General features: G+C 43.0%; 1 protein-coding gene across 4 annotated transcripts in view; it reads right to left on the bottom strand.

Moving 5' to 3' along the window:
* Window positions 1-26,235, bottom strand: part of FBXW7 (F-box and WD repeat domain containing 7) — a 211,006-nt gene that overhangs the window by 184,454 nt on the left and 317 nt on the right. For 2 of the 4 annotated variants that reach the window (XM_056562711.1, XM_056562727.1), the window contains exons 2-3: window positions 24,286-24,399; window positions 19,350-19,761 (exon numbers count right to left, since the gene is read on the bottom strand). The gene's annotated coding sequence lies outside the window, so the exon portion shown is untranslated. Of the gene's footprint in view, window positions 1-19,349; window positions 19,762-24,285; window positions 24,400-25,470; window positions 25,490-26,235 lie in introns of those variants that run through there. The other 2 variants (XM_056562736.1, XM_056562717.1) reach the window with 2 other exon arrangements.

Here is a 26,235-nt window from a genome sequence, read left to right as displayed (position 1 = left end):
TCATTGCGCATTAAAAAGTTCCTGCCTCATTTGATCGCTCCACAACAGTCGGGCTTTGTCCCAGGCAGAGAGGGGAAGACTAACACTGTTAAACTTCTCTCTTGTATACACTTTGCGCAGTCTAGAAACCTCCCTTTGGTCCTTCTCTGTGTAGACGCCGAGAAGGGCTTTAAAGAGTTAGTTGGACCTTCATGAGAGCTGTTCTTCGATTTGGTTCCCCCCCCCCCCCCCCCCCCCCCGCATTTGTGGCAGAGATATTCTCGCTATATGCTAGTCCATATGCATCCTTACAGATTAATGACTCCCATTCCCCACCCTTCTGCATAACGAATGGCACCAGGCAGGGTTGCCCCCTGTCTCCTTCCCTATTTATTCTGGTGATGGAGACCCTGCTCCAGAGAATTAGGCAGATGCCGGAGGTTAGAGGTTTCGAGATGCCGGAAGGAGAACTTAAAACACTAGCCTTTGCTGACGATTTGCTTTTCCTTTTGTCAGATCCAAGAAGGGGTCTCCCCTACCTGGTTTCCTTATTCCCTGAATTTGGCAACCTCTCCAATTTTAAAGTAAACGTCAATAAATCAGAGTTGCTCAATATTACGCTCCCACCCGATAAACAAGCCGACCTCCAACATATTTCCCACTTCCCTTGGGCTAGTTCCTCCTTGAAATACTTGGGAGTGCATATAACCCCCTCAATCACACAACTCTTCACTGCAAATTTTAAACCCCTCCTTGCTGAAGTCCAACAACTCCTGACAGAATATGATAACCCCCTTATATCATGGATTTGTAGACATAATGTTATTCAAAACGTATGTTATTCCAAAGTTAGTTTACAAATTGTCCATGCTTCCAATAGCGCTCCCGCCCTCGTTCTTTTTATCCATACAAAGAATTTTCTCACGCTACCTATGGAAAAAAAAGAGACCCCGACTGGCTAGGACATTGTTGGCTAGACCCCCCACTAGAGGAGGAATAGGTATGCCGGCTATCCAGACCGTGTACAAAGCAATTCAATTGAGGAGGTGGATACTTTGCCCCTCGCCCTCTGATACCTCCCCTACACTTTTGCAATTTTGAGAGGCCCTCTGGTCACATTGGGCATACGGTGAGGACTTTATGCATCATCTCTGGATTCCCAGGCGGCGTAATTACTCTCATTCTCACCCCTCACTTCTTTTCTTAAATCTCTTCTCAGTGTGGTCATCTCTCGCTCCTGTCCTCTCCCCTCAAATTTCTCCCTTGCTGCCTGCTACTCTTATTCCTGTTGTTCTGGATCGCATATCCCCCATACACAGCTTTCTGTGGGCCAAATTGAGGTGCTACTCAGTTGCACAGATTTTCAAGGACGGAAGGGTTCCGACCAGGGAGGAGCTGTCCTCCCTGTTCCCCATGCAAAAGCTGACCTTTCTCCAGTCGTCCCATCTCAGTTGCAGGGAGTTCTGGAACAAGATGGGGCCCCTGAGACCTCTAACGGTTTTTGAGATAGATCTGTTGTCGCCTCCGAGGGGTATACACAAAAAAGTTCTGTTCTCCTAGTAGTTCTTCCTCTGTTCCTGGTAACTTGTCTTCTTGAGAGAAGGAACTTAATCTAGTTTTGTCAAACGACAAGAAAGACTACATATTGAAATATTCACAGGGGTTCTCTAGATGTGTCAGACTGAAAGGAATGCATTTTAAACTTATCCAGATGGTATAAAACCCCGGAGTTCCTGCATGCTCACGGTTTGGCACCCTCTAAGATGTGTTGGAGGTGCAATATTTACACGGGTACTCATACGCATATCTGGTGGACCTGTCCGGCCATTTCATCCTATTGGAGCAAGATAGAATCCAAAATTAATAGTATACTCTTCACCTCCCTTAAATTTCAACCTGATATGGTGCTACTTGGCAGACCGTCGTTAGTCTTTCAGCCCCACAAACACAAACTATTAGCGCACTTCTTGTCGGCTGCCAAGTCTTTAATTCCACAGAAGTGGCTCAATTCTGGCCCACCCTCTGTCTCTGAGTGGGAATCCAAGGTCCACCAGATATGCTGTTTTGAAGAGATGTCGAGTAGATCCGATCGAACATATGATACTTACCAAGAAATTTGGAATCCTTGGTTATCCTATGTATCTAACTGTACACCCTAGTGGTCTACCTGGTAACAATTAGCAACACCCTACCACTGCATTTTAGTCTCATTGTATTGCTTCATTGCTCTATGTTTCCACCAATATGTACTGAAATTAGGGATCGACCGATTACCGGTATGGCCGATATTATCGGCCGATAATCACGATTTTGGGCATTATCGGTATCGGCAATTACCTTGCCGATAATGCCCCGCCCCCCGCACCGCCCCCACCGCTCCGCCAGCCCATACCGCTATACCGGTCAGGCCTCTCCCCCACCCGTAATGGGGGTGGTCCGGGCCATCCATCGTTCCTGTAGTGTCCGGGGGCGTTCCGGGTGAAGGGTGAACCGGTCCGGGCTGTCCTTCTCCGAGGGTCATCTTCTCCACTCCGGGCAGGCTCCGGCCTAGTACACTGCATAGACGCTGCTACGCCGTGACGTCAGGTGCGTCGCTGCGCACGGGCATCTATGCAGCGTACTAGGCCGGAGCCTGCCCGGAGTGGAGAAGAGGACCCCGGAGAAGAAGTACAGCCCGGACCGGTTCACTCTTCACCCGGAACGCCCCCGGACACTACAGGAAGGATGGATGGCCCGGACCACCCTGACAGGTAGGGGAGAGAAGCGGGTGGTGGCGGCGGCGGCCCTGATAACTTATACCGATATTCCGGTATAAGTTATCGGCTATCGGCCCTAACCTCCACCGATTGTCGGTGACTCTTAGGATATTTTATACGCATGACTTCATTGAGCATCTTCTGACCACCTGGATCTAATTTAAGCCGGCCCTCTTTTCTTGTCCTCTCTCCCCCCCCCCCCCTTTTTCCTTTCTCTATCCTCTTCACCTTCTCTCACAATCCCCCTTCTTTTCCTCCACCCCCCCCCCCAGACTTCCTATGGTTGCTTGAGGATTCATTCTACATGCTACTGTATCTGTGTGTTTGTATGATACCCGTGTGTCGGTACGGGGTTTTGATGTATCAGAACATTCTCTCCGGCTGTACTTATTATCTTGTTTGTTAATGTTTGAAAACCAATAAAAACTTATTTGAAAAAAAAAAAAACATACTTACCAAGCCTCAGTCCCTCGCAGCTCCCATTCATCTCTGTCTGGTCCCCCAATCTTTGGCCTTCCTTTGGTTTCCAGACCTGTGATCAGAGCAATCTCTGCTCGCTCGGCCAATCACTGACCACAGCGATGTCTTGTCTCAACAAGTAATTGGTTGAACAGGCAGGTCCTGCACAGAGCTCTCCTGTCTTAGAAGCAGGAAATAAAAAGGCAGGAGATCAGGGAACTGGATGGAGGCAAATGGGAGCTGCAAGGAACAAGCTGGGGACCAGAGGATAGGGGAGTTTTTTTTTTTGTATTTTACCCCAACCTCAGCAGCATTTGTCTTAAAAGGCTGGAATAGCCCTTTAACACCTAACAGACTCAACCCCAGCTCCCCATTCCCATCCCACATGTTCTTACAGAAGCATAGTTATATAAATATCCAATCCAAGTTCAATTTGAGGAACTGCAGTAGTCATGTGTCTTCAGGCCATGATGTCAAAATGTCTGAATTATGTTTATAATCATCTCATGCATTACAACTATTTATAGGTTAAGAAGTTCCTGGAGACCAGCACTGAGGACTACTGAAAATACAGAGAGGAGATAGTTAAAAATCGGTAGACAAACTGGAGCTGTTTCTCATGATGTCCATTTACACAAAAGATCACAAAATTATATTACAATTTGATTGTTTGGCTGGAGCAGCTTCTTTGCAACCTATCCCCCCCCCCCTGCCCCATCCCCCCCCCCCCATGGTGTTTTGCCATTTTAGCATTAATGCCAATCCTTGTCAGAGATTAAATCCAACATTTACTAGTGTTCACCAGAACATCTATTCCAAACAATAATTCCAATTAGTAAATCACCTCCAAGAAGGCATACGTGAATGTACCGCATACACTATTGGAATAGCTGATGAGATCAAGGAGACTGGAGCTGAATAAATCCATGCATACTGCAGCGTTAGGTCTGTTAATGCAAATCAGAGCACAAAGTCAGTGCCAGCGAAGTGTTATCTGCCGCACACACAGACTGCAGAAGCTTTATGCCACAGGACTGATTATTTACATATCCATGCACACTCCTAGCAAGCACAGATGCTCAGTATAATACACAGGAGCATCTCCTGCTGCCGCTACTACAAAGGCTGCCTTCAGCTGTTAACAGGTTAATGCACCTATTAATTTATCATTCAGAAAAGGAAAAAAGGAAGAAAAAAAAAGCTGGCACCGGTCAGGTTATCACTACATTACCTAGCTAGATCTATGACATTACACAGATATCATTAAAGGGGTCCAGCAAGAACGGATAGAAAAGGGGCGAAAATAAATATTGCTTAAGCTTACGCACATTCTCTGTTCAAATGTACTTACCTAACCCTAACACAGGGCATCACTGCTGCAGGATTGTTTTTTATATCCATAAACACAGCTCTTTATGGACATGATCCGCACTGAAATATCTACTGGTGCAACCTACATACGTTAAAAGAAATCATCTTCTTGAATAGCCTAATAAACAAACAATCTAATGAAGCCTCCGCCATACAAACTACACCCCAATTTCCCCCCACTTAGTGAATAAAACATGAGGAGCAGAGGAAGGGAAGTGATAACAGAGATGCTCTGAACACATTTTTGGCTCTGAAAAGTGATTGTCAATTGTCAAGCAAATGAGGCCATTGTATCAATTCTATATGGAAAGCTAGAAATCCAAAAACTTGCTCCTAATCTGGAGAGCATTCACAATTCATGGTGCGGGGTTCATGGGGAAAGGCAGACACAATAGAGATTTCACAGCATACAAATTATGGAAAATCATTTGTATCAAGGGAAATATCATACAATTCATTGTCCCATGTGTATTTTTCTCAGGCCATAGAGATGGAAATGCAAAGCTATGAAGATGAGAACGATAAAAGTTCCAGCTGTGGATATTCAGCGGCCGGAGCCATTCCCTTTAGAGACAATGATAACCACTTATGGCAGGATTGGTTACCCGTTATTGTTAAAGGGGTTTTAGAACATACCTCTACTGCAGTGGTCTCCAACCTGTGGACCTCCAGATGTTGCAAAACTACAACTCCCAGCATGCCCGGACAGCCGTTGGCTGTCCAGGCATGCTGGGAGTTGTAGTTTTGCAACATCTGGAGGTCCATAGGTTGAAGACCACTGCTATACTGTATGTGTCGGCCACTCACTAGATGATGCAGTTTTTTCATTACCTTGTTAAACTCTGTACAGAACCTTTGTTTACAGCTGACGGGGTTTGCTGTGGGTGGGATCAGCAACGTGAAAGACTACAGTTCCTAAGATTCATATTCCTCTCTAACAGACAATACCATATATTAAAGCTGCCTGTATGTCTGTCTATTACAATTTGTAAGGTAGTCCAATAATTACTCCTGCTATTCTATTGTCTGCTGCCCAGTCTGAAATACACAATCCCTCTAGAGAGACAGGGAGTAAGGTGGGATGGCAAGAGAGAAATGGAGACAAGGCATGGAAGGTATTGCTTCCTGCACTACAGGGAGAGAGATAGACTAAGAGCAGTAGACAATGGAACATGACACAAGCAGGAACTAGACACAAAAAGCATAATCACACGAGTGCACAAGAGACTGACTATAAAGCAGCCATACACTTTACATGACATCAGCTGAACCTGATGCGAGAGGGACTGGCCCACTAACGGATGTGTTAAAGGGGTGCTCCACTGCCCCAGCATTCTGAACATTTTGTTCCGAATGCTCGGTACGGGCTGTGGGGGTCATGACATCACACCACTCCTCCTCCTACAGACTGGTATTGAGGGGGAGTGGTGTGACATCACAAGGGGCATTGCTTAGTGCTGGGTGGTATACCGGCTCCTACTGAATACCGATGTGTTTTTTCTTAACCATATGAATTTTTCACATACCGCAATACCATTTCCATAGCAACCAACTCCAATGCGTGATAGCGTAGAGAAACGTGCGGCCACACAGCGTCTGTGGTTAGTGTAGTCCAAGCCGCACTGAAATGACTGAGGAGCTGGGAGGGGACTACAACTCCCGGCGGGCACGTGACTTCCGGGCGGGCGCGGTAAACTCGAGCAGAACGGCAGAGACATGGAGGAGATTTACCGGGCGGCCTGACCGAGACCCCAGGTACCATAGTGAGGATCACCAACCACCGGAAAACTCAAGCAGAACTGCGGAGACATGGAGGAGAGTTACCGGGTGGGCCTGACCGAGACCCTGGGTACCATGGTGAGGACCCCTGACCACCTGAAACTATACTGAGGACCCCCCCCCCCCGACCCCCCAAAATACCGTTAAATACTGTGAAACCGCCATCATTTAGAAAAATACTGTTATATACACTAGCGTGGCTATGACGTCATGACTCCCGCAGCCCGCATCCAGTGTTCAGAACAAAATGTTTCTAACGCTGGGGCAGAGGAGGACCCCTTTAAGAGGTGTCCCATCTCACCCACATTGGCAGATGACAGTAGAAAAAAGGATCAGGGACATTGGTAGAGATTTATCAAAAGCTTCGTAGAGCAAACGCGGTGCAGTTGCCCACAACAACCAATCAGATCGCTTCTTTCCTTTTGCAGAGGCCTTTTTAATAAAGAAGCGAGCTGATTGGTTGCTATGGGCAACTGCACCACTTCTGCTCTACACAGGTTTTGATAAATCTCCCCGATTGTATATCAAGTTTGTTCCCACAGGAATTGTTAGAGGTGTCTAGTAGTGGCTACTTCCCCCCTATCATAGCTACAATACAAACTCTCTAAGCCATGTGACCACTTTTACAGAGGTATTTCAACAACAGACTAAACTTTACTAAGTGACTAATGTTAGAGGCCAAAACCGTCCAAAAGATCAATAAATTACATTTCAGCAACCTAATTCCAACAGCACATGGGCCATTTTCTTGTTTTATGGGGGGGGGGGGGGGGAGATTTATCAAAACCTGCTGATTGGTTGCTATGGGCCCCATGTTTCCTCTACACAGGTTGTGATAAATCTCCCCAATGGATCTTACAATAAAGGAAACCTGCACTCGACACAGTGCACATAAGCTGCAGAAACCAGAGTAACTAGTCATTGGGGCGGGTCCCAGGGGTGTGGATGTGGAGAGTCACTCAAGGTCAGCAGGACAGGAAGCATTACTACCTACCAAGGCCTTTATAAAATTATTATTTCTCTGAAACTCCGAGTGTTTTGGAGTAAAGCATAGCGCTCTGGGAACCTACTCCATGCGCCTGTTCCATCATGACCGCGATTTGGACAGCATAAAACAGGTAACATGTTCCTATTAACAACCATTACTTGAATATTTTCAGGGGCTTGATAACGCTGCATTTTACTAGATAGACACATGATAACTGGCTCTGTGATTTTAGTGACTGCAAAGAGAATTCCATACAAGGAAGTAACAACACTGGAATGAGATTAGAAATCCCTCAATGAACTACCATTTATTTAAAAAAATTCCATAAATATGGGATTTGGTCCAGTAATAACAGATCCTAGTTAGTGTACATTCTTTGAGCACATGCACAACTTGGAGCCGGCTGGGCTGGAATCTCAAAGGCATCTGTCTCAATATACTGCGTGCACTAAATTCAGAGAAAAGAAAAAGCAAAATACAAGTAATTGCTGAATGGAGGTAAAGGATCACACAACAAAAGGTTTTCTGATCACATAACCCCAGCCAATTTGTAATAAAAAGTAAAGCAGAAAACACTAGGTCAGCTCACCGCTGCAGTGCTAAATTTCTGAGTCTTAGGACTGAAGCATGTAAGTAAGGTATACTCCTCGTGGAAATCCAGCATAGGAATACAAGGTCCAGATTCAAATAAGTGTAAAAACTGATCTTTATTAGAACATCTCTTATAAAAAAAAAAATGGATGTGTCAGGTTTACAATATATGAACAAACACTAATGCATTATGAAGTCTAAGATTCATACTCATGCCATGAATAAGAAGCTTAGACTTCAAAACACATGCATTTGTTCCACAATTTTAAACAAGATGCAGCAATATAATTTTTAGAGATGTTCTTATAAAGATTTGTTTATACACCTACCTGGAGCTTCAGGAGAGCTCCATACACTGCATATCTACATTGGAAAACCAGCAAAATCACTGGCCTTGATTTAAGAAAAATAAAAATAAAAAATAAAATGACCACCCCACTTCCACACCAAAACCATTAGAAAACCCGAATAAGAGTCATGGCTAAATAAATTCTCCAAAACTCAATCTATTTACTAAAGATTGTGATAAAGCCTTAAATGGGCAGTGTGAGATCGAAAAACTTTTTATATGTTGTTACTGATGAAAATCAAAGACCTTTTGTAAGATGGTTGTTTTGAATTTTTTTTTTTATATTTAATAAAAATAAAACAGCCCCTGAAAATCCCACCACTAGGGGTCCCCATAGCTATTGTGACATTTAACAGACGCACCAATCACCTCTCACCATCACATGGGAGGGACACGCCCCCTTCAACAGAGAGGATTTCTAACACTATGTGTTAGCTAATAAAAAGAGGGACTTTGATAATAAATATGGGTGATAGAGGCATAAAAAGTTAATGTAGATGGTCAGGATTAGGTACTGAGTAACATATTAATTCATTTTTTTGTGGGATCTGACAGGTGCACTTTAAACATTTCTCAACAAATTAAAGCTAGTGAGAAAAATGTTATCTGCTATGCTGTTTTTCTGTCCCACAAATAAAACATAATACTGCTGTATAGACTACATTTGGTCAATTCTATGCAAACTGAAGTATATATAGGAAGTATATATAGGAACACACTGGCCCTGATTTAGTAGAAGTGGGTTTTCTGTTCAGTTAAATTCCCTTCTCAACTTGCTGTTTTTCACTGTATTGACTTCTAGGGTGCACATTATGGCGCGTGCTCAGTTTTGGCGCAGTGAGACAGAAAAACCTGACAAAGCACATTTCCTGTCACCAGTGTACAGATCTGCAACAGCCGAAAGGAACGCAGCAAAGCACAGAAATACCTTATAAAGTCTAAGAAGGAAATTTCTGAAGCATCCCAGAATTTCTGAAATGTTTCTTATGAGGGTGATACCCGTTTTAACCACTTAAATGAGTAACATGTTAAAATGTAATACATTTGTTAAAAATTTGTTAATTTAAGTATGTTCTTTTTACTTTTAGTAATACTCCAAAAATTATAATAATAATAATAATAACATAGGAAACATGATTCTAATAAAGTGTTACACAAAGAAAATTCAAAATCCAACACTGAAGATTATACAATATTAATCAAATAAAGAAAGGTTTTCTAAATGTAAAAAAATATATATATATACAGTGGTCCCTCAACATACGATGGTAATTCGTTCCAAACCAGCCATCGTTTGTCGAATCCATCGTATGTTGAGGGATTCGTGCAATGTAAAGTATAGGAAGCTATACTCCCCTGTCCCCGCCGCTCGAGATGGTGTCCCCGCTGCTCCTGATGGTGATCCCGGGCCTCCGCTGGGCTCTCCGCTGTCTTCTCCGCTCCTCTTCTGTCTTCCGCAAGGCCTAACTGGGCCTGCGTAGCGACGTCATTACGCCGCAGCGTACTCCATTCCTATTGGATGGCGTGCGCAGCAGCGTATTGATGTCATCGGAGAGGGCCGAGAAGACACCAGAAGACCAGCGCTGGACCCGGAGGGCACCCCGGAGCATCGTGGCGGGGTAAGTAATACTTACCGCACCACACGGGGAATATTAAGCTGCTATCCGGCAGCAGCTTAAGCATTTGGCGCTGCCGGATAGCACTTAATGCGACGGCCCCGACATAAAAAAGCATTATTTGTCGATGCTGCTCTGAGAGGCTATCGTATGTCGATTTCATCATATGTCGGGGCCATCGTAGGTCGGGGGGGGTCACTGTATACATACATTATATATATTTACATCAGGAACATTTTTTACATCAGGAACATTTCTTCTATTATTTATATTTAGAAATACTATTTATTTTAATAATTATCTATTTGTATTGTGTTCACTAATCCATCCAAAATGCAAGACCACGCTATATAGGTTTTTTTCCCCAAATAAAAGTTTGTATTTCATCACACAAATAAAACATATACCACAATGAAGCAGTCCAAACACGTTCACAAATAAACTACGTTTGGTAGATTCAACTCTGTGGGCATGATGTGGTATAACATGGAAAGTGGGACATTACAGAGGGAACGTGACAAAGTCAAAGTTGTTACAGGTCTTTGGCATGTATACATTATTTTGTTTTTACATGACAGCGACACTTTTACACTATTTGCACAGTTTCTTTCAGGATAGAGGGCAAATTCCCTGAAATGGCCAGAATTGTCACAAAAAATTGGCCACAGCAGTATCCTGCATTGAATGGCTGAACGTGCCAGGTCCTGTGGGATTAGGTCATCAAATAACCCATAAGGAGTGGAGACCAGCAGGGGACTGGGAGCATCGGTGCGGCAGCCGTGGGAGAACGGATATTATTATTTTTACATCACCCTCAGCTATGGAGAAAATGATGTTTTTCTCCAAGCAACCCCATAACAAACCCTTGAAGAAACAATATGTGCAACAGTACAGAAGATACAGTCTGAAGCCTGCATCGGGAAGGGGGAAAGCAGCTGTGCTGAGGTACGCTGCAGGGTGTGCTGGATGCCAGCAGTTGGCAACCATTAGCATAGCACCGCTATTGATGGCCATTTTTCATGACCATTTTCCAGAATACAAACAGAAAAGCAATTTTCCCTGCAGTGACCCTTGTAAGGCGACCATTCATAAAGCTGCTCTTCATTCTTACTCCAAGGAGGGTTTACAGGGGATTTGGACATATGGCACTGTCTTCATGAGACTACCCCTATAAAACACATTCCTATACACCTACCCATCAGAGGGAACCACATAGTTCTGCATTCATTAAAGCAAATTCTACAAATCTGGCATCAAATGTCCAGAGCTTCAACCAATGCTGACTGTCAATCTAATAGATATGCGGGGAGATATGAATCCCAGAACAATGTTGTTAAAGACATGGCTGATCCCAGAAGGTACGTGGTGGAGGCTGGGCCCGGATGGGTTTCTTCTGAGGAGGAGCTGTTGTGACTGTAAACACACTACAAGGCTGCACTGCAGCATAGACAGGACCTCACTCTTAATCCAGAACTCCTCACATATCTTCTCCATTCATGATTACAGCTTCTTATATCCATTAAATATTCTACGTGTAAAATGACATGCAGCAGAATACTCTGTAAGATGAGGCCAAATGAGATGAAGGAGCCAATGCAGGAGAGCTGGAATAGCCCACTGATGGAGCAATTTCAGACACAAATGATCCACTTACTAGGTTAAATCAGAGACCGTTTCAATGGAAGATAACAGGGAGGGAATCGGAGAACAGGTTACAGCAAGTAAGGAAAGATAAAGGTTGATATAGAAAGATTATATATATATCTCAAAATACATAATGTCACATCTTTATCAATGGTAAATTCTTCTTTGTCGATGTAAGAAACAGCAGAGGATATGGATGAGCTTGCATTAAAGGGGTACTCCGCCCCTGGCATCTTATCCCCTATCCAAAGGATAGGGGATAAGATGTCAGATCGCCGCGGTCCCGCTGCTGGGGACCCCGGGGATTGCCGCTGCGGCACCCCGCTATCATTACTGCGCAGAGCGAGATCGCTCTGTGCGTAATGACGGGCGATACAGGGGACGGAGCAGCGCAACGTCAATGCTCCACCCCCTCATGACATTACGGCCCATCCCCTTCATGCAAGTCTATGGCAGGGGGTGTGACGATCGCCACGCCCCCTCCCATAGACTTGTATTGACGGGGGTGGGCCGTGACGTAACGATGCTCCGGCCCCTGTATTGCCCGTCGTTACTCGCTCTGCGCAGTAATGATAGCGGGGTGCTGCAGCAGCGATTCCCGGGGTCCCCAGCAGCGGGACCCCGGCGATCTGACATCTTATCTCCTATCCTTTGGATAGGGGATAAGATGTCTAGGGGCGGAGTACCCCTTTAAGAGAGTATATGGAAGGATCACAACTTCCGCAGGCATATTTACCTCTTCATGTAAGCAAAAACTTTATGGTTGAGATACTGAAAATGTTTGGCTAGTTGCATGCTGCGTACATGTGCTGTGCCAGGAAAGCATGCAGCAAATATGTCAAACATATCCCTAGACCCAGATTCCCTGGACAGTGACAAATGGTACCCTTTTGGACACCAACAGGATGGTATACCTTTTTCTGCATAGTACAGTGCAGCAGACATTACATTGGGAAGTCCTCTCGACATTAGACACACAAGTGCAGTCTGAGAGGAGACCTGTGACCTTTACAGGCATAAATTACAATAGCAAATTCCAATGATATAACCATATGAGACATAACATTTAAAAGTCTTACTGGACTACTATGACACCCTATTTGAAGGCAGCTTAGGATACATATGATGGGTGAGCAAAGCATGGCATGCAGGACTGAGGCAGGGAAGCTAAGCAAGCTAGCTACCACTTTCATTGCCCACTAAACAAAATTACCATTCTAGCAATGGGGACCAGGGGGGGTATTTATCAAAGGATTTATGTGGGGTTTTTTCACGTAACTTTGGCGCAATACTTTGGAGCAGTGTCTTTTTGCGCCAAAGTTTGCGCCAAAGCATCTTCTCCACTGTTATTTTTACAACTTTCTCAAAATCACCCGGTTCTGTGTGTGATTAACTTTAGTCAGTAATTCATCACTTGTGCCAATCGATCTTTGGCGCAAACCCCGTTTTTTTGGCGCAAATCACCGCCAAGAAATTTTGCACATGGAAAACACACTTAGCAATGTCAGAAAATGTAAAGGCGTCAAAATACATTAAAACATTTTTTTGTGAAAGCAGCGACGCCTCCAGGGCTGCTCAATACTATCCTGCGACATAGTTGTCTCTGAGGAACCTTCACCCTCTGTTGAGCCAGCATTGGACATGGCCACACAGGTTCAGGAAAGGTAAGCACTAAAGCAGTGGTCTCCAACCTGCGGACCTCCAGATGTTGCAAAACTACAACTCCCAGCAGCGTCTGTTAGAGAGGAATATGAATCTTAGGAACTGTAGTCTTTCACGTTGCTAATCCCACCCACGGCAAGCCCCGTCAGCTTTAAAACAAAGGTTCTGTACACAGTTTAACAAGGTAATGAAAAAACTGCATCATCTAGTGAGCGGCCGACACTTACAGTATAGCAGTGGTCTTCAACCTATGGACCTCCAGATGTTGCAAAACTACAACTCCCAGCATGCCCGGAATTGTAGTTTTGCAACATCTGGAGGCCCGCAGGTTGAAGACCACTGCACTAAAGTAACAAAAAAAAAAAAACTACCCAAGTTGAAAATAAAATCCATTTCACATGATATATACATATAAACCCCACAAAAGAAAATAACTATCACTTGCTGATATACTGCAGGAGGGGCTTCGAAATGGCCGCTCTACAGGGTAAAATACGCGTCCCCTGTGGCGGTAAGTTCTGTGTAAAAGGCGCTGGGAACAGATGATTTCAACAATTGCACCAAAATTACTAACAACTTGCACCAAATGATAAATTTGGTGCATGTCCACGAAAACCAGGGTAAAAAAAAAAAAGGGTAAAAAGAAATTGTCAACAGGCAAAATTGATATACACACCCCCCAACCCCCCCCCCCCTCCCCCATATCTTCACAAGGCGGGAACAAATTTCAGAGAGTACGGTAATACCCCATTTTACTACTGTTTACCCACACTATAACCCAGTGAACAGGTCACTGTAAATGATAGAGCTCTGCTAGTCAGTGGCTCCCAAATAAGGCCCTGTCCAAATTCCATCATGCCTAAAATCCAAAATCATGGTAACTGTTAACATAATAGCCCCTATACAGTTATAACATTTATGTATCTGCACCATTTTTTTTTTTTTTTTTTGTATCTGGAAGCAAGAGGAAATATTTTGCTGCTATCTTAATATTTCTGCCCCCTGTCCCGGCAGTGTAAAAACCCAATATTATTACTAGGTAGCATAGGGGCATAGGGGGAGACTTATCAAAACCTGCCAATAGCAACCAACCAGATCGCTTCTTTTATTTTTAACAAGGCCTCTGCAAAGTGAAAGAAGCAATCTGATTGTTTGCCATGGGCAACTTTTCCTTTGCACAGGTTTTGATAAATCTCCCCCATAGTCTACACGACAGCAGATGGAACACATCGCTTTGAACCTAGCTAAATATACTTCATTTTGGTCATGAAGATAACAGGACAGAAACAAGACGACAAGAGGTTGCTAGGCGCATTGAAGTATCACGGTCATAACAAAACACTAAAAGAAAGCAGCAAGACTTAAAGGAGTAATCCAGGAAAAAACTTTTTTTTATACATCAACTGGCTCCAGAAAGTTAAACAGATTTGTAAATTACTTCTATTAAAAAATCTTAATCCTTTCAGTACTTATGAGCTTCTGAAGTTAAAGGAGAACTCTGGAATATAAAAATTGTCGCCCATACTGCCGGCAGTAAAAAAAATAAAGATGTGCATACATTCCTCCGCTCCCCCGGGGCCTCCGGTAACCGGCTCCGGTCTCCGCCGCAATCCACTTCCTGGTTGCCAGTGGTCGGATGAATCATACTGCGCTCAGCCAATCACCAGCCGCAGCGAAGTCCGACTCGGCCGGCGATAGGCTGAGCAGCAGTGTGAAAACGCTTCAGGACACAAGAGCTTCTGAAGTTAAGGTTGTTCTTTTCTGTCTAAGTCCTCTCTGATGACACCTGTCTCGGGAAATGCCCAGTTTAGAAGCAAATCCCCATAGCAAACCTCTTCTAAACTGGGCGTTTTCCGAGACAGGTGTAATCAAGCACTTAGACAGAAAAGAACAACCTTAACTTCAGAAGCTCATAAGTACTGAAAGGATTAGGATTTTTTAATAGAAGTAATTTACAAATCTGTTTAACTTTCTGGAGCCAGTTGATATATATAAAAAAGTTTTTTCCTGGAATACCCCTTTAATATTCCACCGTGTAAGCAGTTATTGCAGTGGATTTATATGGCTTGTCCAGCACAATCGCTCACATGACCAGCGCCAATAAAAATATTCAAATCCAGCCAGCGAGCCCAACTCCAATGAGCAATTCAGTGCTGGAAGAAGCCAAACTTCAGAGGGACTGGGTGCCGGAATGCAGGTACGTATATCAGTCATAATCCCCGCACCAGTCTCCTGTTCACCACACTATAACATGGTGTATTGGGTTTAGTGTGGGTGAGCGGGTGACTGCTTCTTTCATATTAAAAGATCAGTAGCTATGGGCAACTGCACCACTCTTCCTAGGTTTTGATAAATCTCCCCCAGTGTCTGAATTCCAACATTGCTTACAGCAGGGCTTGACAAATCCCAGGAGCCAGGTCGCCAGGCTCGTAAGCTCTGTGACTTGTGAGCACGCGCAGCTGCCCTAGAGCCAGGATGACCGCTCACATTCATTTCCCTCTCAAGATGGTCAAATTTAGTCATCCTGATAACTTATTTTTTTTTTTTACTGGCTCCCAAATCTCATTTGCCCATGCACACGTTGTAGATGCTGTAGCCTAACAGCACTTACAATGAGCACATGGGCAAATAAGAGTGCTCAGAACTGGCAGTCACCCTTCATTGGCTCTTCACTATAGCGAGGGACAGAGAGAGCATAAGAAGCTGGATGTGATGGAGGAGGGTCAGAATGATACGGAGGGAGCCCCTGTTTTCACTGTACTGGTGAACTGTAAGGCCCTGGGACTGGATCCTTTCTGGTCATCAGGATGATGGGCCTGAGCTCACTGAATCACATCATAATGCTGGTTAGGAAAGTCACCCCTTCCTGAACCACGACATACATTTATGCCATGGGCTGAGTAAGGGAGTATGACAGGAGCCGGGCCACATCATACCCAGCAGGTACCAGCTGCTCCATGTAGCTGACATCTGCTGGTAATGATGGACATTGCTGGGATTGGGCATGTCCATCATTTAACTTATTAAATGCCATGACTGTGCCACTTAAACAGTTATGGCCTGGTGATCCAGTGGGCCGAACAATCCCATCCCAACGTGCTAGAATGCAATCACAGGGTGCTGATCGGTTCTCAGGCCAAATAGAGGCCATGCTAGCCCTCAGCAGGCTGTAAGTCACAGGAATTGATACAGCCTGTTGTGAGTGAAATTGGCCTAACTATTGAATTATCACTATCCTTATCCGCGTGGTCAACAGCGTAAATGCTCCAAAAAATTCCAAATGCCAAAATTGCTGATTGTTTTTATAGTATATCACATTCTACATAAAACTACAATTTACAGCGCAAAAACGGAACAATTGCGATGTCTGTTAACAAAAAATAAAAATCCTGGCTGCTAACTTTTTTCCTAGATGCAAAACAATAATTGTCAAGACCTGGCTTATGGGTTGTATTTAATAGGTAAAAACAAGAGATGTTATGAGCAGGTTTGTACAACAACACAACAAAGTAACCAATGTATATGAACTACACATAATATGCCAAATAAGAAGCCCAGTGTTACTGAAGAGACCTCCATCCAAAACAAGTTCAGCTGTTGCAAGTATTTAGCTTTTTATTCACCTCTCAGAAATACAAATAAAAACATAAACTGCATTAAAAGGTCAATGAGCATCATTTCCCTTCGTGGCACAATACTCTATAGAAATAAGAACTCCTTGCTGCTTAGACCTACAAAGCTTGCAGTATGCTTTTGTCAATACAGTGATTTGTTCATTAAAGCTTCTAATAATGCAACCTTTTGTTGGATTACGAAACTTCAGAAACCCCTTATGAGAGATGTTGCTTGGTATGCTTCTATCCACTGTTTAAACTAGAAACGTCTCCACGAAAAAGGAAAGAAAGAGTGAATTGTACGAGGACAACAGAACAATGAATGATTGGATATCATGCTTAATATTGAGAAACATATACTCCTTTGTAGGATGCACCAAATATGAAACCAGTGACCTAACACTGCATTAGAAACGGCATATGTACTATACTACTGCTACATTTTTAGTGCCCGGTATCAAAAACGTTAAAGGTGTTGTGTGGAGATATATACACATACATACATATACATACACACACACACACACACTTTCTCCTCCAATATCTCCTGGAAGGATATCCCATATAGCTGATTATTATTGCTCATTCAATAAAACAAAAATAGAAAAGGATTAAAGATTTCTCTGTCACCCATGTACACTCCTCCACAACCATCTGTCATCCATGTACACTCTTCTACACCCCTCTGCCACCTATGTAAGCTCCCCTACACCCCCTGCCACCCATGTACACTCATCTGTCACCCCCTGTCATCTTTGTACAATCTTCTACACCCCTCTGCCACCCATATACGCTCCCCTACACCCCTCTGTCACCCATGTACACTCCTCTACAGTCCTCTATCATCCATGTACACCCCCTACACCCTTCTGTTACCCATGTACACTCCTCTACACTCGTGTCCCCCATGTACACTCCTGTACACCCCCAACACCCCATCACCTATGTACACTCTTCTACACCCCTCTGTCACTTATGTACACTCCTCTACACTCCCGTTACCAATGTACACTCCTCTACACTTCTGTCACCAATGTACACCCCCAACACCCCTATCTCACCAATGTACACCCTCTATCACCCCTTCACCCCCTGTCACCCATGCACACCCCTCTGTCACCCATGTAAAAAAAAGTGCTGTGCCTTATAGGTTTGTTTTGCAAGTTTAACGATGAAGAATTGTGGCTGGGAGAATTGTCATGATGGCCCAGGCCAGATGGAGAAGAAAAGGGAACGACGCTGATTAGAGAAGAAGTTATTTGTAAGTTGCTGTCTAAAGCAGCACTGTAATCTACATACCCACAGATAAATAGATACTGTGCGTTGCGGTACTTTTTCCCTTTTTTTAATTTTTATTTTTTTTGCCCGTCAACTTCGGTAGGGGTGCCCCGCAAAAAAAATAAATTCCGAGGGGTTCCCAGAGCCAAAAAAGGTTGGGAGATACTGGCCTATGCTGTGGTATATAAACAAAAAAAAATGGTTCCAGTCTTTCTTTAAGCTATTCCATAATATACTATTTCTCTAACATTTTATAAATATTTATATTTGCTTTTTAGCAAATAGCTGCTATGTAATACATTTCAGGTGTACTTGAGTAAGAAAAGGCAGACCAGTAGCAATTGTTCGATCATTGGGGCTTTAATTTCTCGGTGGGTATCAGTCGTGTAACTGTTTCAAATAGATATAATCAATACAGGTTTCTTAGCCTCTGGATATAAACAAGATGCCCCCATACACCAGGCAACAAAAATAAATAAGCAACTAAAAAACAAACTATACGTGTGGTGCAAGCTGTTGAATTTGATCTACTCCACCCATAATTATCTAGACTTCAAGAGTTAAATGTAAAAACGCGAAATTGGGGTGTGAATTGTACTTCTATGCATTAACTCCTCCCTTAATAAATGCTCCCAAGACATAGACATGACAGACATGCTAGGTTTATGCATACAAATACTGTACTAAGCACAAAAAGAATAAAGGCTGCACTGCAGTCAACCAGATGACCTGATTTTTCATTAACGCCCTGGAAATCTGACAGGCTGCTATGAGCAACAAATATATCTTTCTTGATACTGAAAATGATATTTAAGAGGCTCTTGTTAGCAGTCATGCTATAATACACTCAGGAGACAAAAAGAACAGACCCCACTGAAAAGATTCTTCATGCATTTACACAAATGTAAAAAACAAATGCTCTCATATAACAATACCCCAATACACCAATACAGAAATTACCACCACACAGGTAACTAATACAAACAAGGAACAACTAAGGCTAAGTTGACATTGTCATCCACTTCCGCTGAAAGGTCCCAAAACAGGTCGAAGCACAACTAACACCACTAGGTCCCGACAGATCCCATTGACTTGAAGAAAGTCTGTCGGGGAAGAGAAAAATTAGCACATGCACTACTTATATCTCCACTAAACACCCGTCTTTACAACAGACTTGCTGACAGGGTTCCATATGGTGGCGCACAACAGCAATGTGAATGGGCCTTCAAGGGTTACGTTTCCCAGCCCTCGACAAAAACTCACCTGTTGGAGCAGATAGTCCAGCGGAGAGCAGCTGCCGGTGACTCCCACAACTCCCTTTTCAGTCTTTAAGCAGTGCTCCTGTCAGGACAAGCGTAAAAAATCCATAGCCGGGACAATGGCCAACGATATTCTGGAAATTAAAATTGTTTCTTCTCTTGGCGTTTATGGTTTAAATCTCAGCAGGAAACAGATTGTTTGGTTAAAAGACAACTCCTTTACAGTGGAATAGATAGCTGGATGCCAGTCTGAAGCTTTGGAAATGCCAGAATTGGTCGATCTTATTCAGAGACCCCTCATGTACAGATGGCCTCTGCTCGCAGACTTATTCTTCATGCCTTTTGAGTCTTTAGTGCCTCACGTCTGAAGACAGATGTGCCATAGAAGAATGCCAAGGTGACCTGGGGGGTGGTATCTGTGGAGTGAAAAACAGCATAAGAGTGGATTTAAGTAATACTTCAGCAATGTTATGTACATGCTAAAGGAGCTATAATTAAAGGGGTAATTAAAAGGTTTTTGTTTTTATAAATAAACACCATGAAAAGTGCAACTTTTGTATCCTTTTCAATGCAGTTTTTTTTTCGTGCCAGTTACCCACCCCAAAATAATGTGTATTTAGTATATGTGTTTTAAAAGGGTACTCCGGTGGAAAACATTTTATTTATTTTTTTTATCAACTGGTGCTAGAAAGTTAAACAGATTTGTAAATTACTTCTATTAAATGTCTTAATCCTTCCAGTGCTTATTAGCTGCTGAATACTACAGAGGAAATTTTCTTCTTTTTGGATAACTCTGCTGACATTACCACAGTGCTCTCTGCTGACATCTCTGTCCATTTTAGGAACTGTCCAGAGCAGCATATGTTTTCTCCTACTCTGGACAGTTCTTAAAATGGACAGAGGTGTCAGCAGAGAGCACTGTGGTCGTGATGTCAGCAGAGAGCTCTGTGTTCCAAAAATAAAATAATTTCCTCTGTAGTATTCAGCAGCTAATAAGTACTGGAAGGATTAAGATTTTTTAATAGAAGTAATTCACAAATCTGTTTAACTTTCTGGCACCAGATGATTAAAAAAGTTTTCCATCGGAGTACCCCTTTAAGTTGACTTTTCCACCTGCATTCTTTTCATTACAAGTCATGCGATTCTTCGATTTTGTTTCTAGGATTGCTACTGAAGAATGTAAGGGGGGAAAAACCACCAGGAAAAAATGCTTTTTAAACTATGAAGCAGCATTTCCAAACAGTGTGCCTCCAGCTGTTGCAAATCTACAGCCCCATAGCATGCCCGGACAGCCAACGGCTGTCCAGGCATGCTAGGGAACGTAGTTTTGCAACAGCTGGAGGCACACTGTTTGGAAAGCACTGCAATAGAGATATATGGGAGCACAACCTAGCAGCAAAAACAAACAAAAAAAAAGCAATAATAATATCGGGATTAATAGCTAGTGATGCCATACTGTAATATCATCCTCATAACTTTATGCATCTCAGTCTGCCTTTCCTTCAAATATGCCAGCTCTATAGGCCGTGTGCACTTCATTGCCTATTACAGGCTGCGATTCATTTCCTGCCACAACCCACAGCCCCATACCACTCTGACAGGTTACACATAATAGATTACCCATTTTGAGGTAAAAAAAAACTGCTGAATCAGCTCTCATCATCACATGACCACAACTCCCTCACAGCACGCAATCCTCTTACATGTGTTTTTAGTAAAAAATAAAAGATGAATACTGAGAAAAGACAATTTTACTTTAGTGTGAAGTTGCAAACTAACATGGAGCCAAACTTATGCCTGCAACATCAGCTACAACAAGTAAGCGCAAGGCATACACAAGAACCTCTACATTACACTCTATTAAAGGAGTAGTCCAGTGCTGAAAAACTTATCCCCTATCCTAAGGATAGACGATAAGTTTCAGATCACGGGGTGGTCAAATGCTGGGGCCCCAATGATCTCCTGTATGTTGACCACCGCACGAAGCGGCGGCTGACACGCCCCCTCTAAACAACTCTATGGCAGAGCCGGAGCGCTGCCTTCAGCAATCTCCAGCTCTGCCATCGCGCTGTATTGAGGGGGCGTGTCAGCCGCCGCTTCGCGCAGTGGTCGACACGCTATTTGGCCAGTGAGCCGGGCCCCGTACAGGAGATCGCGGGGGGGCCCCAGCGGTCGGACCCCGCGTTGATCTGAAACTTATCCTCTATCCTTAGGATGGGGGATATGTTTTTCAGCACTGGACTACTCCTTTAATACCCTAAGCTGCACAATATAAGCATACATTTTTTTCACAGCATGCTTCTTTAAACAGATCAGCAAAGACAAGTAAGGCTGGGTTCACACCTAGTATTTTGGTCAATATCAGAGCCTCATTTTGGTCAGTAATTTCAGCTAAAACCAGGAGTGAATGCACTACACAAAAAAGGTGCAAATCTTTGTATTAGATATTTTTTGTGTCCATTCTGCGCCTGATTTTAGCTACAAATACCAACCAAAATGCTGTGTGTGAAATAAGACTCTGTTCACATTAAAAGTAAGCCTTCCTTTAAATGTATGAATGGAGTTATTGGGGCCCTATGAATATGTTCAGTGTATGTGGCTAGGGGTGTTCAGAGTTTGTGTTTTTGTTTACCAGCTCGATCACTGCGATTGGTTTAGTGAGCAATTTCATGCATGTCGAGATGGGGACCGGTGAGTGCCAGTTCAAGCAGTTTAAGTATTTTTTGTTTTTTCAAACAATCTGAATCAATCACTTTATAACAATAAGAGTTTCACTAAAAAAAGAGGATAATTTTCTTTTATTATCTGACATACCTACATATAGACCTACTGAACTGTCTATCTAAAAAAATGCTTAAAAGGGGTACTCCAGTGGAAAACTTTTTATTTTAAATCAACTGGTGCCAGAAACTTAAACAGATTTGTAAATTACTTTTACTTAAAAATCTCAATCCTTCCAGTACGTATCAGCTGCTGTATGCTCCACAGAAACATAGCATTTCTTTCTGGAATTATTTTCAGTCTGACCACAGTGCCCTCTGCTGCCACCTCTGTCCTTGTCAGGAACTGTCCAGAGTACAAGCAAACCTCTCCTGCTCTGGACAGTTCCTGACATGGACAGAGGTGTCAGCAGAGAGCACTGTGGTCAGACAGAAAAGATTTTTAAAAAGAAAAGAACTTCCTCTGGAGCATACAACAGCTGATAAGTACTGGAATAATTAAGATTTTTTAATAGAAGTAATTTACAAATCTGTTTAACTTTCTGGCACCAGTTAATTTAAAAATTTTTAATTTTCACCAGAGTACCCCTTTATCCATCACCACCAAACTTTTCTATGGCCCTGGAGCCATGTTTCCTTTCAAGTGCCATAACATTCTTTTCTTCTTTAGGTCAGAGCTACACTAAGACTTGTGTCAGATGTAGTCTATAAGAGGGCTTATCCCTTTCATTTCTATGGACTGAAGCTCAATCATTAGCACTACAAAGTCTTTGCCCCCACAATGCGCCCAAACCAGCGCTATTTTTACACTGGATAAGAGTTGCCTGTATAAATGCACAACTTGAACACCACAATCCATGCTTCAGACATTCTTCAGCTTCACTTCAGCCACAACTGTGTGCCTAAGGTTCCATTATTTTCCGGGAGATACTTTGCTACTTTTTTTTTTAATTACTAGCACCAGTCTATGGGTAGGATTGCAGCAGATGCCGATGCTGCTCAATACATGATCTATAGCTGCAGGTCTACTAAGAGACCTTGCATAAACTACTAAGCAATAATGCAATTGGCAAACACCCTCACTTAAGCCATATACTTCTTCAGTGAAAGGAAAACCTCTTGTGGCACTTGTACATAGCCATACTATAGGATCTATAACCTGCTACAGACTCATACAATACCATCATGTTTCTCTGATAAACATATCAACAGAAAACTATGAGTGTAATATAATCTTACAAGGTAAAAAACTGATAGATGATGCGTGTCTTATGATTCTGTCTTATCCTTAGTATGGGCAACAACTGAAAACAAGACATGTTAATAATACAGTCTGCAATCACCTCCACAGACTAATGTAATAGTCGCCAAGCTATGGGACAACAAGATAAATATATATTACAGCATTATTCTGGTTTGGGAAACCACAACACTCAGCATGCCCTAACCTCCTGAGACAGTCCAGACATGGTAGAATGTGCAATCTCCTAATAACTGGAAGAGCACACGTTGTAGACCATTGTTTTACAGCATGCCATGTTAAAACACACAGTATCGGGGACAGAAGATTTCCTTTATATGGCTGGTGGAGCATTATACAGACATTTTTAATATGCATTGGTTAATAAAATGTGTATATTTTCGGGATAAAAATGCTGTCTTGTCCGCGCAGCTATACGTGGGTGGACAAGCAGGGCTTTGTGCACTGAGGCTTTATGACACGTCCCCAGTTTACAAACCAGGCTAGTTGACAAACCAGAAGCCTGCACAGAGCCCTGCTTGTCCTGCTCAAATTTCCTGTATTTTGTCTCTGCACAAGGACACACAAGGACAACACCGCATTTATAGCTGCAGGGACAACAACGCATTTCGTCACTAATGCATATTACAAATATAGATAGTGTTATTATTTACATCATATAAAAAAAAAATTTTCTTCAAATGACAGGTATGCTTTAAACATAAAAATAACCCATACTTACCTACCTCAACCTCACACAGCTTCCATTCTGACATTACCCAATCAAGCGCTATATACTATCCCCACAGGAACCTCCCACTGATCACAGCAGTGCCCTCAGTGATTGACTGAGGAAGCATTTTCTCCAGTGATGGTGACTGGGATAACATCAAAACAGCAGCTGTGGGGGATGGGGGTGGGGTGAGTATGGGTTATTTATGTTTAATGCTCCCCAACCATAAATAAAAAATTTTCTGTACCTGGATAACCCCCGTGGGAACCTGTCATCACTTTCATGCTGTCTGAACTGCGAGTTATGTCAGTTCCTGGTGGCTACTACTCGCCCTGCCAGCCTTGATTGTTAGATCTTCTTCCTATACCCAAACAACAAAGGGGGGGGGGGGGGGGGGAGACGGCAAGCCAATGGAGGCTACAATGAGGACTCGTTCCCTTCAAAAATTGCTGCTTTTACACACACAAGACCAAAATTATGGAATTCAAAAAGCAAAAGACCAGAAACTTAGGCTGGGTTCACATGTAGTATTTTAACAGTATTTGTGGCCAAAACAAGGCATGCAACTGACAAACCTTTATAGGATCCCACGTCGTATTTTGCTGCTGCGTATTTTCCTACCCATTGAAGTCGACAGGTAGAAAAATCAGCTGTAGAAATTTTTCAGCAAAACAGCACATATTCAGCTGCATCTTATATATGAACGTCAATAGGTAGGAAAATACGCAGAAGCTAAATACGGCACATGTGACCCTACCCTAATGGTGTATTTACATGTACAGTACACTGCACATATTTTAGGTGCAGAATTTGAAGTTGCAGAGTTCAATGTAAACTAAATAACAAAAACACAGCTTCAAATATTAAAAATATGTGCAGGATACTGTACGTGTGAAAAGACCCTAAGGGTACAGTCACATACTGTATTCGCTGCAGATTGTATATTGTCTTCAAATTGATTTAACAGCATTAAATCAGTAATTGTGAATGTATCATGAAGGAAAGATTTGCACTGTCTTGGGGAGATTTATCACAACCTGTGCAGAGGAAAAGTTGACCAGTTGACCATGGCAACCAGATTGCTTCTTTTATTTCTCAGAGGCCTTTTTCAAAATAAAAGAAGCAATCTGATTGGTTGCTATGGGCAACTGGTCAACTTTTCATCTGCACTGGTTTTACTAAATCTCCCCCTCCCTGTGTTTTGGGCCCACTTGGGCAAAAAAAAAAAAAAAAGATTTTTTTTTTTTTTTTTTTTAAATACTGTCTTAGCCTTTGCACAAAGAGAAAAACTGTAACCTCTGCTCTCATCAGGACCAATGACACGGATCCTCCACATCACTGACAGCCGACAGCACCGGCCCAAGCCTATCACCCGGTATATTCCTCTATTTCTACCTGATATAGAAACATATTGGGGGAGATTTATCAATACCTGTGCAGAAGAAAAGTCGCTGTGTTGTCCACAGCAACCAATCAGATCGCTTCTTTCATTTTCACAAGTCTTTAAAAAATAAAAATAAAGAAGCGATTTGATTGGTTACTACGGACAACTCAGCAAGATTTCCTCTAAACAGGTTTTGATAAATCTCCCCCTATAGTTTGTTGTGGATGTTATAGAACAGTGGTCAACCTGCAGACCTCCAGATGTTTCAAAACTACAACTCCCAGCATGCCCGGACAGCCGATGGCTGTCCGGGCATGCTGGGAGTTGTAGTTTTGCAACATCTGGAGGTCCGCAGGTTGAAGACCACTGTTATAGAAGGTAAAACAATCAGTGGACACAATAACACTTCCTATACAGCAACTATATGACTATAGATCTGCTACATTTCTACTACATCCGCCATAGTGCCAGTGTACTGTCCGATGCCAGTCACCACAATGTTTACTAATCTGTGGGAAAAGCAGACAGTTTGTGTTCTATCTGGGCCAGTGTGTGTTGGAGTTCTATAAACCAATATAACAGATACTACTACATTGTTACATCCTGTACAGCATACAGCAGTGTTTCCCAACCAGGGGGCCTCCAGCTGCTGCAAAACTATAACTCCCAGCATGGCAGGACAGCCTATGGTTGCCCGGGCATGCTGGAAGTTGTAGTTTTGCAACAGCTGGAGGCACACTCATTGGGAAATACTAGCATACAGCCTACACGTGTATGTACATGTATAATGGCAGTCAGACACACTTAGTGAGG

The sequence above is a fragment of the Hyla sarda genome, chromosome 1, assembly GCF_029499605.1.
Source record: "Hyla sarda isolate aHylSar1 chromosome 1, aHylSar1.hap1, whole genome shotgun sequence".
Classification (NCBI taxonomy): domain Eukaryota; kingdom Metazoa; phylum Chordata; class Amphibia; order Anura; family Hylidae; genus Hyla; species Hyla sarda.
The sequence above is the reverse complement of the archived record's forward strand: the minus strand, read 5'-3'. Positions and strand labels throughout refer to the sequence as shown.